We start from the raw sequence: 16,915 nt of genomic DNA on the forward strand, positions 1-16,915 counted from the left end.
GCATACAGCCTTTTAAAAAAATATATTAAAACTGATTTAGTCATGTCGTGTTAAAGAGGCGCTGTTTACATCTGATCTTTTAGAGCTTTTTAATATAGCTGCAAAAGACGCTTTAAACATAATGCAAAACGAAGAAGATAAGATATTTCTCACCATGCAACGAAAAGATACAACAAGCTGTAGTATGGCTGGCACAGATGTAGCTTTAGCAATGGTCGAGAGAAATCTGAAGCATTTTTAGTAAAAGACCCGTCACACTGGCACACTGATCAAACTTATGTCGATATGCAGAAATTGCAGAAAAAGGTAGGTACAACAAATGAAAGTTGTAAATGACTGTGCAGAAAGAGGTATTGCTTTGATCCAAAAAATTAATTCAAGCATTACAAAAAACGAAGAACAGAAGCAATACCTTATCCGCGTCGTCGATCTGCATAGGAAGAAATACCCCGTAGCTTCAAAATCTAACATCCTCAAAATAAGTTCTGGTGATAAGGATCCGAGTGAAGTTAGTAAATAATTAATTAATATACTAGTATAGTTTAATGTTATTTCATGTTCTTTTTTTTCATGTTCATTTTCATATAAAAATGTCTAATTAAAGTGTGCTCCTTACAAAAATGTCTACTTTTTTCTGTACCTACATTCCAAAAAAGCGTCAAATCATAGCAACCCCTAAACATTACCCGATTTCTCTAAATTTTTATACAACGCCGTTTTAAGTCTAATCAAACGAAAAGAAGCTGGTGGAGAAAGGAATTTAAAAAAAAAATTTTTTTGGACCACCCTAGTATACAATAAGCACATATATACAGCAACCTGTGAGAGCAACTAATCCCCTTTACATAATGTGACACACTTTATTTTTACTACCAGATCTGGACTTCCACAGATTAACAACTGCCAGATACCCGGATCAAATAATGAAGAAAACATAGTTATAGCAAAGTAACTAAAGGTACTTTGCTCTATAGGTATTTTAGGAGGTTAGCTATCAATCTATACTAATGTGGTTAAAACTGTGTCGAATCTCTATTTTACAGGTGTAGGTTCATAGTTACCTACAAGACAATCGAAACTAACGTACTTATTCAAAAAATATATTTTCTTTGCAACAAGGCGACCACGCTAAGCATAAAGTTTTATTGCAACGATATTATATTCATCGCTGTTTAAAAAGTTAATGAATGAGGAACGCTGGCCCAGCCGGCAGGAGCCGACGAGAGCAGCTTGAAAGTGTTAATTACCTACGCACGACGCTCTGCCGTATTCGAACTTCAAGATATTCACAAGAGAGAACACGTACTATATCCATTCTAGATACGTTATAGTTTAGATATCAACTAGTTCTCTTTTGCAGCGCAATTCGAGCAACCAATGTCACTTCTACGTTAGATAGAGTAAGATATCTATTAGATGTGAATTGGATCTCTAAGTCATATCCTGTGGAAATCGTTCAAGAGTGTCTCCAGAATCGCGCAAATGTCAAATTTGACAGGTTAGATCTTAAACATATCGTTATCGTATCTTGGTGATGTCTAAAAGATTCTAATAGATGTCTATTTCAAAATCCGAATCGGGCCCGCTGATGTCGCTGATCTAGCGGATAGCAGCCTCATTATCATTATTAAGGATATTATCCTCTCCTGAGTGCCTAAGCCTCTTGTTTGTTTGGATTATGCGATGTTCTTTGTCTCCTACCGTACAATATAAACGGGAGTACGATGTAAAACCGGTCATGAAAGCTCTTCATAAGCTATTTGATTTCGTCAAACGATTGCAAAAGGCCACAAACATGGGATAGAAACTATTTACTTTAAGAAAGACGATAGATTTCTTTATCGGTTATGCACTTTTAAATAACACTATCAGAATTATATAAAATGTGTATACGTAAGTAAAACCTTTCTTAATGAAAAAGAGTCCGTAGTCCTTTCACGAAATATTTAAGCAAGGTAAAAAACGCATTAACGGTAGGTACCTATATAAACTTTACTTAACCAATATAATATAGGAAGGGTGGCAGAGATTGATCGGCGTGTCGCCGAGTATGACGCGGTATACACCGACCACGCCATAAAGCATTTTTGCCCACAAAGCTTTTTAAACCCGCATATTCGGCCAAGCAACGCAGATTTTAGGGCGCGTATTTACCAACGACCCAGCATTCTGACAAAAGGGGACAAAACACTAAATTCTTTGTAATCCTAATTTATATTTCAGTAAACATGTCGAAAAAAGTTTCTTCGTTGTATGTTTTTTAATAAAATGACTAGAATGCTATTAAAAATTAAAGAATAACATTAAATATCTCAAACACGAAAATTGATAAATAATGGACAGTGTTGTAACCGTTAAGTAAAACATCCCTTTGAATCGTCTTCATTGCAAAATGATTCTCAGTAAATTAAACAAATCGCTAATAGAGTAGGGCGATAATAAGAAGGCAAGCGGGTCGAGGATCGTAACAGAGTAGGTAAATTAATTAGACTAGACTTGAAGCAACACCCCGCGCGATCCCCGCCGCCAATCTCCGGTTTACTTCGCAGGCTGGGGCCTGACTCAAAACAATAGATTTGCCGCGAATAAAAGGAATCCAGTGGAAAATAAAAAGGTGAGAAAAGAAAAACTTTTTTCATTTTCCATTATAGGAACAACATTCGAGATGGTTTTATCTTGTACTCCCCTTTAACAACATTTTAGTAGGGTGCTAAAAGGTATTTTATCAGCTTTCTCCGTCACATGTGATTTTAGTTTTCAACCCGAGGCATCACAGTAACACTATTATTATACTAGTAGTACATACTAAAACCAGATATAAAAATAAAATCCCGTAAAATGTGCTGATAGCACAAGCGTAGATCTCATGTAAGTACCTAAGCTTTGACCGTCCTCAGTAGGTAGGTAAAACACACCCAACTTGTGAGGAGAAAAGAACTCGAAATTCTATGGGAGATAAACTCTTCGCACGTACATATTTTAAATTTTCCGCCTCTTTCTACTGACAAAGCGGCTGTGCCAGAGTATATTACAAAAACAACAATGAATTTACCTCTCGTCCGCCTCCGCTAGGAGCCGCCCTTCGCCTCGATGTTCTGTCCGACCACAATGATGAGGATGATGAAGACCAGCAGCAGCACCAGGATGCAGCAGATGGCGACTGCGAGCATGGCCGCGTGCTCGCCCAGCTTGGTGGCGCCCCGCGCGGCGCACGCGCGCGCCGCTGCAAGCGTCGCCCCGACAACTGGCGCGCTAATGATACCGACTAACCACTTGTATTTCGAAAACCAAACCCTTTTCACTCTTTATATATATTTTTATATATTTCAATTTTAAATACCGAAGTACTGTTTTGATAAAATCTATTCTTTCTTTTATTGTCGCGTTTCTACCACACCACTTTACAGATAATATATCGGTTACTTTTATAGCTCTTTATACACGGCATACTCATTAATGGACGGTAGGTACGATAATAGATTCTTGACAGATAGTATCGGGATTTGCTATCAATACAGACAGAAATCATAAATTATCCAACCGATACCAACTGTCAGAAAAGTTACACAGAAGTTTTCATTTGGACACCTCATTAACATTCTATACGAGTTATATATTACCTATACGAGTAAAATACCTACTCCTATCTACCTATTTACTAAATGAGACCGAGGAACTATTACAATGATTAGGTATTCAGAAATTAAAATGCGCTCAGCGTAATTCAATTTCGCCTGCCATTTCCTCGACGGATGTTGTGCGTCGTGATCCCAATTAGACGGCTCGAGACTCGAAGAACAGCCGCTATAGGTCATTAAGATGGTTGGTATACGCTCGTTTTCACGCCTTGAAAACCTGCATGTACTGTTTAAAGATAGGTACTGCCTGTTTTGAGGCTAGAACAAAATTCCTCACAACGTCGCGTAATTCACGTTTGGTTTGCCATTCATTTTCTTGGGGTATTATGTAACTCATAAACACTCTTGAAGTGGATCTGGTCGCGATTATCGTTAATAGAAATCCGCAATGAAACAATGTGTCCTGTTTTAGTAATGCCAGACCATAGTCAAATATACCTATTTTATTATAGTTTTATATTTATTCGTTTTTTAAACTCGGTTGTTTTTGTGAATATTTATCTACAATCCATTGTAGCAATTTTCATTTCAAAGAACTTAGCGCTACAGACACGTTCTAATTATTCATAAAACGAGAACAAGGAATCATCAGCCGATTCTCATTTTCTCATTCACGGTCGAGTGAGTTCAATCTGAAACAGCGAAACTTTATGGTAATGCGCTGGCCGCCGAGATGCTCGTAGACAAACGCAAATGTTTTTTTCTAGGGGTCGATAAAATCAATAAACAGCCGAGTGAGAGTGACAAATGGCCAGTGACAATGCCAGTTATCTCTATAAGAAAGTTTGTGTAGTAAACAAAGATAAAAGCGAGCAGGAGTGTCGGAAATAAATTAAATGTTGTTGTCCAGAGTCGTTTACAGATTTGTTTCAATTAAATAAATTATTTTATGGCTTAGCTCAGTTATCATAACAAGAACGTGATAGTTCATTATGTAGTTAATATATTTTTCTCAAAAATGGACGGCAAAGTCGACTTTGCCGTCTAAAAAATAGGTCGCGAAGCGCGTAGTTTATGGTCAGTCAAAAATTAAAAAGTTAAAAACATTGCAGTCTCGATTTTGGGACTGCAATGTTGCATACAAATTCCATTATTTGTCGAGTTCCAAACTTTTTAAAAGTTGAAATGACCATATCAAATGAAGGCACAGGCCCATTAAACAGCCAAACAGATGATTAGTACCGCGACTATTTAGATGTCTCAAATAGGTTGGCGTATATTTGGCAGAAAAATACACTTCTATTTTTTTATTAAAAAAAAATAAAAAGGCGGCTAGGGCTTTTTCTGTCAAAATATATATGTAAGAACGTTGCTTTTGTAAAATATTTCTATGATATTTATATTTCTTGCAGCATTTTTGAGAAAAGCACTATATATGACTCGGCTGGAAGGCTACTTGCTGGCTTCGGATTCAATTAAACGGACTCCCAAGGTCGTCCGTTTAAAACGAATCCTCAGCCTGCAAGTAGCTACTTCCGAGCCTCGACAATAATGTACTATAAAACAAGACATATGTAACACACGTCCTGGAAGATGGATCTATGATAGACAATAAACCTTAATGTTATTTATTTTCGGGCCGCACAAATTTCCACGATCCGATTACCGTCGTAATATCATTACGTCCGTTACCAGGGTAGATGCTGTCAACCGCCACCGGCATTTCGCGCAGTCATGCACATGCGTCCGCAATCATATCAGTCTAATTCAATTATCACTTTTAGCTTTTAGATAAATTTCTCAACTAGTGGAGCCGAGCTACATAAATATTATTAGCTTCATAATTTCAAGTAACACAAAAGATAATATTTATAAAATTGCACCTACCCGAAGTTCAGATCCAGGGGGCCGATTTTTGAATTTCGAGTGCTTGATTTCGTGATTATCCCGTCAAAATATCTTTACTATTAGGCATTTAAAGTCCTCTAATAGAATTGAATACAACTAGATTCCCTATATATATTGCTCATATATCAAAATTTAACAGTTCGCCGTTTTCCACAAACTTTCGAGTGAGGAAATCGAGCGCTCGATATCCAAAAATTGGCCCCCTGGTTTCGAAATATATTTCAAAATTGCCAAGATTGTGAAAATTTGTATCACCAATGTTCTTTCACCTCTGGGTACGCTAAAGACAAAATAATATGTGAACGCTTAGGCACTGGTCCCACCGCGAGCTAGTAAGCTATAAGCTAGCTCACCGCACGGCGAGTAACTATAAATATCGCCGTGTCTCTTTTATTTACACGGGAGTACTTATCTTTTGTTCGTGTTTATAGCCGATAGCTCATAGCTTACTAGCTCGCGGTGGGACCAGTGCCTTAATCTGCTAACGAGCCCACTGCGAGTTGTTTATTAAGTAAATAAAGCGTGCTGCAAATGTGAACATATTTAATATCTAATGAAAACAGCTTGGGTTAATTAACATGAGCTCAGCAAATTTTGCTAAAAGTTTCGCGGTTACAGATTCATCTTCTTCAAATAGACATTTTGTAAGCTTAGAGTAATACACATATGTAAGGAACCTAATTATACCTACATGGTATATTTAAACGTAAGTCATTAGACTTTTTGATGTGATGTTTTAATAATTTGTAGCCGCCTATAGGTATAGGTGAGTATACATATATCCTTACTGAATGGTAACAGCTTCTCACAAATTGACTCGTACGTGATACGAATATATACAAGTACTTTACGAAAATATATTCATTGTGAGATGAGAAACCGATTCAGTTCTAGACGAGATGGACCATAAAATTATTCACTCATTATGTAGGAGAGAGTGGGTCACAGTGAATCTTTTTTTTGTAAAAGCTGTAGATGCGCCTAACAGAGATGTGACTTAATTGAAATACTTGTATTTAAAATGCAAATACAAAATGCAAAATACCTATTTTGAATTTTGTATTTAAATACCTTTTGAAGAAAACTATTTTGTATTTTATTTGAAATAGTTTTTGGGACCTATTTTCTATTTTCAAAATACAAAATACTTTATAGTAGGTAGGTAATGTAGGTAGGAGTTACAATCTCTTCTGATGTTACAATCCTGGCAACTCATTATTTTAATATGGAATCTGTTTAGTAACGACGCACATGACCACAAGCGTAGTGAGTGGTTAAAAAGTGGAATCTTGAGTGTTGCGAGTGTTTCAAGGCACGAGAGGAGAACAAACTTTTCTGCCCTGGTGAAACACAAACGAGACGTTTTCATCACACTAACGAGATGCATTATACTAGCTGTAAAACATTACAAATTAATGCTTTAAAAGTTGGCCGTTAAAAACCATCATCCATACATCCTACCGGTTAATATGAGCAAACAACTAGAAATTTGCACTATAGATAGAGGATTGATTTCAAAGAATAAAGAGAGTCTTTTCAACTCGGAAATTCCGAGTAAGTAATACTTTTTAATTCAGACTAGGTATTCACTACTCAGAGTACCTTTTATCGCAAAGTATTTGTATTTTTAAAAAGTATTTTGAAAATACCTATTTCGTATTTTGTATTTAAATACAAATTCAAAAACTATTATGTATTTTGCATTTGAAATAGATGCATCAAGGGAGTATTTGTATTTTGTATTTAAATACTTTTTATAAAGTATTTTTCACATCTCTGGCGCCTAATCTAAGCCTGGATGAAAAAAGATGTAAGGAAAGCTAGAAATAAAATAAGAAGAAAATCAAATAAAAGTGGAGAAAGATTCACTGTTACCCATGTGTGGGTCCCCGACAGTACGAGTCCCTCTTGCTGTTACGATTAGCTATCACGTTTTTGTATCAGTAGGTACTTTATACAACTACATGCTTCAGTTTTTTTCTTATTTATCCCTGGTTTTTGCTCCTACATTACAGGAAACATGTAAATATGTCCAACAACAATGCCTCAAATTTCAATGTAGGCTTTTGCGTTTTCAACAACAAATTATAATCATTATGTACGGCCTCGATTAAGTATTAACGGCGCAATTCGGGAAATGAATTAGAGATTAACTAGATAGGATATAGTAAAGATATGTGACGTCCCACGGAAAAAGGTACCTTATGGCGGTTGGCGCTTTCGCTTTATTAACGCCGCTCCAATATTATTGCGGCGCTATGCGACGTAAGCGCCAGCCGACATAAGGTACCTTTTGCCGTGGAACGTCACAAATCTTTAGTATATCGTATCTAGTTAATCTCTAAGTCATTTCCCGAATCGAGCCGTAAGTATTTATAGATGAGCCATTAAGAAACCTTTCCCCGTAGCCCGCTCGCAGAGCGCCACGGTAAAATCCTTTAACCATAAACCTGAGTGAGATTATAAACGAAACGGTTATTAACAATAAACCGTGTCCTCAGGCCGTATACTCCTAATTGGCACTCGGTGGTGGGTAATTAACGCAAAGTGCGTCACCATAACTTTCGTAAGTAAGGTGCGTTTCTATTTCATTTAAAAATCTATTCTTAATACCGAAGAGAATATAATTATATTCTGAAGTTAGATACGCGTCAATCAATAGGCCAGTTTTTCCAGCAATATTATTAGGTATAAGACACAGATTAGAAAGAAAGTATAACTCTAACAATTTTTAAGTTAATATTTCGCTTTTACTCAAATGTGACGCAGTTGGCAAAGTTATATTAAAAGGGCAAAGTTTTAAACTGCTACGGTATTATTAGTTCCAGTGCCTTTTTTCACAACATAACACGGCATTTTTTAGACAATAGCTAGGTATAAGAAAAAAATAAATAAATAGAGCACTGAGGATTAAATGGCACCCATTTACATTTTTAGATGAGGTATTTTGGAGAAGCGGGGCTTCGCGCACTTGACTTGTCACTAAGTTGTATTTGCGATGTAAAAACATATACAGTGCCAGCCACTTGAATAGCCTCACTCACAAAAATTAATATTTCTCATAGTAATATAAAAAGGAGATATACATTAAACATTAAATATGGAATAAAACAAGAAGCCTAGTAATAGTAAATCAAAAATGTATTGTTATCTAATCAAAGTTTTAAGAAATAATGTCAAACAAATAATTGGCCCTTCCACTTGAATAGCCTCACATGCTAAAAGATACTGTTTAGTTATTAAAACTCTTTCGTTTAATATTTTGTATACCTTCCATTAGACCTTAATTAATTCGAAAATACGATTAGGTAATGATTCATATAAAGAATGTGTGTAATCCAGAGAATCCCAAACAGTGTAAATAGCTTGAATCAGTTCTTCTTTATTACTAAACGGTCTTCCGTTGTAATAAACTTGCCGAGACAGCCAACCCCAGGCATTTTCCGTGATATTCAGACCACGGACAAGGATGGCCAATCTAGAACTTCAATCTGGTTTTCTTCAAACCACTTTGTAACTATGGCTGACGTGTGTATGGGAGCATTATCATGCTGAAAAAACATTTTTTTCTACCCATTACTTTCCTGATCTTACTTTATGTTTCTTTTAATGAATTTAAATACTTTTCAGCATTTAGTCTTTCGTCTACCACAATTAAATCAACAGTACCATAGTAAGAAATTGCTCCCCAAACCATCACCGTTCCGAGAGTTGAGTGATGACGTGATAGTACTTTCGGTTCTTTCCTTAGGTCATGAAAATAATATTTTCTCAAAAATGGACGGCAAAGTCGACTTTGCCGTTTAAAAAATAGGTCGCGAAGCGCGGAGTTTATGGTCAGTCAAAAATTAAAAAGTTAAAAACATTGCAGTCGCGATTTTGGGACTGCAATGTTGCATACAAATTCCATTATTTGTCGAGTTCCAAACTTTTTAAAAGTTCAAATGGCCATATCAAATGAAGGCACAGGCCCATTAAACAGCCAAACAGATGATTAGTACGGCGACTATTTAGTTGTCTTAAATAGGTTGGCGTATTTTCGGCAGAAAAATACACTTCTATTTTTTTATAAAAAAAATAAAAAGGCGGCAAGGGCTTTTCTCTGTGAAAATATATACGTAAGAACGTTGCTTTTGTAAAATGTTTCTATGATATTTATGTTTCTTGCACCATTTTTGAGAAAAGCACTATATATGACTCGGCTGGAAGGCTACTTGCTGGCTTCGGATTCAATTAAACGGACTCCCAAGGTCGTCCGTTTAAAACGAATCCTCAGCCTGCAAGTAGCTACTTCCGAGCCTCGACAATAATGTACTATTAAATCCATCTGGACCATCTAGATTAAACTTTTTGCATCACTAAAAATCACATTTCGCCACTCGGTTTTCTAGGAAATGTACTTTTTAGCAAAAGACAATCGACCCGCCACATGTTGTTCGCGCAAAGGAGGTTTACTCATGATTTTTTTCGTTTGAGGTGGGATGATGTTCTAATAATCCGTCGAACTGTAGAGAGAGATGCTCTAGTATTTATTCCACTAGCTATCTGCCTGGCGGTCTTGGTGGAATTTGAAGCAGAGCGTAAAATAAGTCCACGTTCTCGATCCGTAGTGGCAAATTTTGTGCGTCCTTTATACTGGTGGCCGTAATTTTCCTTATTTTTAACATAATCATTAATAACTTTAGGGCTACGATCTATTTTTTTAGGTATCTCACGATGGGATATTTTTTGAGTTAAATAAAAAATCACCTTTTCAATTTCTAAACTTGTAAGTTTCTTACCACGTCCCATAGTCACAAAAACACTGTGTTTATCGCGTTACTGCAGGTACATACTTAATAGAATGCCTTCTGTATTATCTAATCTTAATAAAATAAATTTGAAAGCGAAACTTAAATGCCCGGTTTGGACGATTATGTTACACTGAGGCTATTCATGTGGACGACCCGTATTAGCTCTTGCGTCCACAACGTTTCGTGCGTAGACAAGTTCAGACTTGTTAATGTGTCGTTCGATAAACGTCAGGGCGTACAATTCAAATTTAAGATATATTGATAAAAATTATCACGTAATAATTATAATACTCACAATATATAGGTGAGGCTATTTAAGTGGTTGGCACTGTATTAATAAGAAATTTTATTTTGGATTTAATATTAGTCACAGTGTGCTTATAGTTCTTGATAGTACATTAATTTTAACTGCGTTATCACGTTATCAGTCGCATAGCCGGGTTTCGGTGTGGCTCATTAGTTTTGATATAACTTCCAGCTCCAGCCAGCATAATCCACAAACGGTATTGATTTATTGGTTAGCGAATCCTGCTGTTAACGACCAGCAACATTAGATTAGCGCCGGAGTTATAACTAATAGGCTATGAGGAGTATGAGGCCGAGAAACAAAATATCAATAATTTACCTACTGACAATTTTATTTTTAGTAGACTTTGGCTAATTATGAGTAGGTAGGTTATGCTATATTTAGGTATTATATATAGCTGGTCAAGCAGATCTTGTCAATAGAAAAAGGCGGCAAATTTGAAAAATGTAGGCGCGAAGGGATATCGTTCTATAGAAAATTTGAATTTCGCGCCTTTTTTTACTGACAAGATTTGCTTGACCAGCTATATTTTTTAATTCCGACGAATCGCCCATAACGAATGGTTAGTTAAGTAGACAGTGGACAGTGGAGAGAGAGTTTAATTAATTTAATTTAAACTTCAACTCCAAAATCGGTCTTGCTCATTTTGGTTGGTCACGTTTGTATTAATGAGTTTTGTCATTAATATTATCTTACTAGGTGACTGGTAATGTTTCTGCTTCTACTCCTGTCACTTAATTCTTCTCAAAAAAATACACCACGATGTACAATTTTATGTTGACATTTTGTTTAGTTGCTGGGTCTCATTAGTCGAAGACTTGAACAAAAGCAGGCTAAGAACGCCGCTGGACAAGGCCGAGGGCCCTCGCCGCTGCCCGTAATTGTCTTACCTAAATATAAAACAATTCGCCGTAAGTAAATACGACAAATGTTCTTTTCATATTTTATTTTATTTACTTAAATTTTATTACGCTACTGGTTGGACAAATTTAAGGCTATCTGTTATATTTTGGTTAAAAAGTCGATAAAACCTGTTCTCATGTCTCATTTTGACATTTACGATTTTTATAAAGAGAAAGAACTCACTGTGCATTTGGTTTTGTTATGAAGGGGATGAAAATATAAAAGGTTAAAGGAAAATTTATAGTGACAAGCGTTCTAAAATGTCTACCTACATTTATTATTGTAAATGCTGTGTCAATGTTTCACACGAACACTTCAAATTATAGGTGTACTATCCAGAAATAGACATCGATCTTTCTAAATCTAGCTCCAAACGGCCCAATTCCCCCGTCTTCGTAACACATAATATATGTACGTCTATTTACAAGATATATTACACTGACAATGACATTGTCAAAAATATACCACTACTTCGTATTAAGGCTCCGTATGTTCGTGTTTTTTTTCTCACTCTCACTGAACGTAAGCGTGAGCGACATGGATGTTCATGCGCGGGACCGCGAATATCATATTTTGAATTATATTTTTTGTACGTTTAAATAAATAGAAAAGCAATCGCTATGTTCCCTTAAACATGATATTGCCGATGTTTAGAAGCAATATTCATATTTTTAGCTTTAATGTAAAAAAAAATCCGTCGAGCGAAAGTCAAAACTCAGGATTCGAATCAGTAAAGTACGAGGGGAAAGGCCTCAAGATTGTTAATTAAATTTTGGCAGCAGTATTGTGATTTAAAAAGCGCTACGACTTTTCAAAAACTCCGCTCTCTGAACCTACTGCCACCTAAATAAATCAATCTAGTGCTGATCAGGTCAAGGATCAAAATTCCTAATGTATCAACACACATAGTGGTGACAAGGGTTGACAGTCAATCGTGATGCTGCCCCGGCCTAGTCCGAATGTGGTCGAGCAGCAAATTAAATTGGAACTGTCAATAGACAATATATAGATAGTACTGCGCCTTGTCTACGTTAATAACTAAATTCAATCCATATGAATGGAAATTGAGTAAGATTTGATAGATTGAAGGTCCTGCAAATTGTAACAGGTTGAACCTTTCCTTGGTTAGACCATGTAGACATTAAATTTACATATCAGTCTAAAGGGCTCCCCCAAGGTCTCCACAACGACAACGACCAGCCTGCTGTGCTCTGTTCTTACGGCGCGATTCGGGAAATGATTTAGAGATTCACTAGATATAAAATAGTAAAGATATGTGACGTTCCACGGCAAAAGGTACCTTATGGCGGCTGGCGCTTACGCTATTATTAACGCCGCTCCAATATTCAGCCGGGGCAATGGTATCTTTTGCCGTGGAACGTCACATATCTTTACTATTTCTTATCTAGTAAATCTCTAATTGATTTCCCGAAACGCGCCGTAACTAATATTTTTGCGACCTTTACACCACCTCTAGCTGCCACGTAGGGAGGGGGAGTCTTCGTATTAATATCTTTCTGAAGACGTAATTTCCAAAAGAGAATACATAACAAATTCAGAATATTTAGTAAGTATCTCATTTTAACTGTAATAATTCTAGTTTTCTTATAACATGCGATATTTTGATAAGTCATTGTAAAATATAATATTTAAATCTTTCGCGTTTTGATAGACCCTATAGGTACATGTATATAAATGTGAGTTAATATTTCATTGTAAAGTCAAATTATTGGACTAATATGTAATAAAACTAAATCAGATATTGCCTCTTACTATTGATAGTTAGTTTTTTATATGTATGTTAAGTAATAGGCATTGATGACTTGTCACATTGTAATTATTTAAATGGTTATAATATTATGTAAGTTGGTATTTAATTAAATATTGGTTATAATTTTTTTCGTTGTTGTCGTAATTCCAGTATATATAAAAATAAGATGTCAAGACGTATCCAAATGTTTATAAATAAACATTAATTGAGTTAGACCAAGATAAGTCTGCAACGATTATAATAGCATGCGCAGTGCAAGTGTTATTTTAAACGTCAAACTTCTGTGAAATTATTATATATGTAATAAATAAGAATAACATTTGCACTGCGTAGGTACTTATGCTATCAAAATCGTTGCAGACTTTTCTTGGTCTAACTTACCAGAGTGCCGTGCCAAATAATTAGGTACTTACAGTCAGGTTTTAAACATTTGATTAACAAAAACGGTTTTTTTTTAACAATAACACTAGCAAATAACAACTATTTATAACTTGTAAACCACAATAATGATCTAAAACTACTATTTGAAATCGATTAATTATACGAACGTTACAAAAAATTCTATAAATTTTAAATGTACAGTTTATTTTATTTTATAAATGATAATTTTTATTCGATTGGCAAGTACACGGCTGGGGCCACAGTCGGTCTAGGCGGGGTGCGGCGCCCGCGGGGTCCTGGCGGGTACTGCCGCGCCGCGGCCTGCACGCCCATCTGCCTCTAGATGGATTAGCCGAAAACACCTTTTCCCGCCTACATGCATTATTTTAAGGCTTAAAAAACACCCGAAAGGAGGTAAATTACTACACGAAAGCGGTCATGGTGTTTTACTGTTACTTAAGTAGGCACCTAGTAAAACTACGTGCATAAATAATAGACCCTTTTGGTTTAAGAAGTAGGTCCATAAGATTTATTGTTTATAAGGAGTTTCAGATGAGCGATCGCTGTTACGGGAAACTTTCTATTTTGGTCAGATTGAAAACTTTTTGACTTTTAAATAAACACTTGTGCCGAGAAAGAGAGGGAGGTAAAGACAAACAAATTGGCACCGTAGGAGCTTAGTGTACACTCTGGGTGGAGGCTCGGCGGGATTAACGATAATGGCCGGGATTTGGCGATCACGACCTCTAACGTAATGCTAGATTTGGACCCACATGTAATTACATCTTATATTTTGACGTACAAAAAGTGAAGTTAATGACTTTTTCTACACATACGCTCATATAAATCCGCACACAATTGGATTTATATTACTATTTGACTCGCTCTGCAACCCAAACGCCTTATCAGATTACATTAGAAGTTCCTAACTTATAATGTAATATCTAATGTGATCTCGCTCGCGCTTATGTCAGTACGAGCGAGATGCATAGGCAGTAAGTTACAAACGTTAGCGTATAATTATGTTTTTACATACCTATTAACTTGTTTTCGGTACGTAAAAAGTAATTCCAAAAGTTGATGGAACCATGTTAATTCCACAGGATCCGGCTAACCGGAGATGATCTCTTAATTTTTTCCGCTCCGCTGTATCCTCAAATGAATCATCGTTTCAAAATAAATAAAAGATAATCTGGCTTTCAGAATTCCTTAAAGGTCTTCATCCACAACAATAGAGACGATCCGCCCCTTGAATGAAAGTCCGCATAACAAACAAGGCCTATAAAAAGTCCGTGAATAACATTCGGTGCCGCAAGTCATTTGTAGATTACAACTCAATCACGAACACAATCACACTTTTCCTTTCGAGGACACCAAGCTCTATTCGACAAAGGAAGTAAATCTGCTAACTGTAAGATTTCAGACACTTGACTAATAAGCTATGTATTTATCCCAAATTCTTGCGGAGGTTTATATTCTCTTACCGCCAAAAATATTTAAATAAATCTCAGTGCTAACTATTAGCGTCCCGAAATCACGCATTTTGATACGCGTTGAGGGTTCTTATCAATCTAAATGGCGAATTAAATTTCACCTCTACGTTATTATTGCCAGAATATTGCCTCAGTTAGTACGCGGGCTATTAACTAGGAATTTATCGTTATAAGGAATGAAAAAAATAGTGGGAGGTGGTGAATAACTGAGACTCGAAGAATGAAAATGGATGAATGCTGCAAAAGAATGAACTGTCGGAATCCGGCTGACGGCTGACGGCGCAGCGGAGAAATGTACTTATAGGTAGGTATACTCGTACAGAAATAGGATACGTTTTACCATCATGTACAAACCTGAAGAAGATTTAAAAGATTTTCTTACAAAGATTGTAACAATGCTTATGATAGAACAATCACAACAACGCTTATAGTTACTCGTACATCTTTAATAATATACCTGTACAAGGTTTTATTGAATCTTACTGGAGTCAGTTATGTAACGCTGCCATACATGACCCAAAAAATTTTTATTAAGCTATGAGCTTCATCACATCTGATATTTGAGTAATTCTAAGCATTTCTAGCCTGAAGTGGGGGGGAGGGTGGGGTACAAAGACGGCCGCCATCCGTCATCTTTAAAAAAAATCTACTCTGATCCTGGTGGGTACTAGGGCAAGTTTGGTATCATTTTCGTATAAACCAAAGACGTAGAATTCATTGCTGATATTTGTTTTTTCAATTTCATAGTAATTTTACAAGAAAAACGTAAAAAGGTGAAAAATTTGGTTGGAGATTTTTGCTACGCGGAGCCGAAACTACAAAAGATAGAAAGTTGAAATTTGCACACTAGATTACATTTATAAAGTGTACAAGAGATAAGAAGCGATTTTGAGAAATTTAACCCCTAAGGGGGTTAAAAAGGGGATGAAAGTTTGTATGGGGTTCAAGTTTTATTTTAAGCTAGGAATTTGAAACTTCGTAAAACGATATATTATTAAAATACAAGAAAACTAATTTCAGCGTTTTTGAAAATTCATCCCCTAAGGTGGTGAAAAAGGAGTTGAAAGTTTGTATGGATATCAAAAAAATTTTCGAACGCGGGACTTGAATCTTTGTATTTGGGGATATTATTAAAAGACAGGAAAAGTAATTTCAGCGTTTTGTAAAATTCATCCCCTAACAGGGTTAAAAAGGGGTTGAAAGTTTGAATCCATTACAAATCCGAGTAGACACACATTTCTTATTGCCTCCCAGGCTTGAAATGCTTAGAATTACTCAAGGAACATATGTGATGAAGCTCATAGCTTAATAAAAAATTTTTGGGTCAACTTTATAACTGCTTCCGCTAATCTCCTTCCTTTGGAGGTTCATTCATTACAATCTTAGAACTTGGTACCTACTTACAAAGGACCCCGCAGCAAACATAAGGAAAAAGTGGTTTCAGTTAAATCTCACGAAATTTTAGTATGATTTTATTTTGGCTCTCCTGATTATTTTTTTGTATGGGCACAACTCTCTCAGAAGTATACTTTTAGAAATATGTTTGCTGCGGGGTCCTTTCAAAGTAAAGTTACTTACGATAAAATCGTATAATAATTATAATTATTACGAAAGGTAGAATCCGATGAATTGTTGTCATAAGTATTTTCCAAAATCGAGTTGAAGTTGAATTATTGTGAAAAGTACTTTAGGCTATATTACCTACACACTCCAATATCATATTTTTCGAATAAAACTCGGGTGATTTTGGTTCGTTTGTTACCTACAAGCGTTAAGACTAC

General features: G+C 36.0%; 1 protein-coding gene across 4 annotated transcripts in view; it reads right to left on the reverse strand.

Moving 5' to 3' along the window:
• LOC134677630 (dorsal-ventral patterning tolloid-like protein 1) overlaps nucleotides 1-16,915 on the reverse strand; it is a 135,625-nt gene that overhangs the window by 64,641 nt on the left and 54,069 nt on the right. The window contains exon 1 of one of the 4 annotated variants that reach the window (XM_063536112.1): nucleotides 3,053-3,291. The exons of the other annotated variants lie outside the window; for them this stretch is intronic. The gene's annotated coding sequence lies outside the window, so the exon portion shown is untranslated. Of the gene's footprint in view, nucleotides 1-3,052; nucleotides 3,292-16,915 lie in introns of those variants that run through there. 4 annotated transcript variants of the gene reach the window in all.

The sequence above is a fragment of the Cydia fagiglandana genome, chromosome 2 (genome assembly GCF_963556715.1).
Source record: "Cydia fagiglandana chromosome 2, ilCydFagi1.1, whole genome shotgun sequence".
Taxonomy (NCBI): Eukaryota; Metazoa; Arthropoda; class Insecta; order Lepidoptera; family Tortricidae; genus Cydia; species Cydia fagiglandana.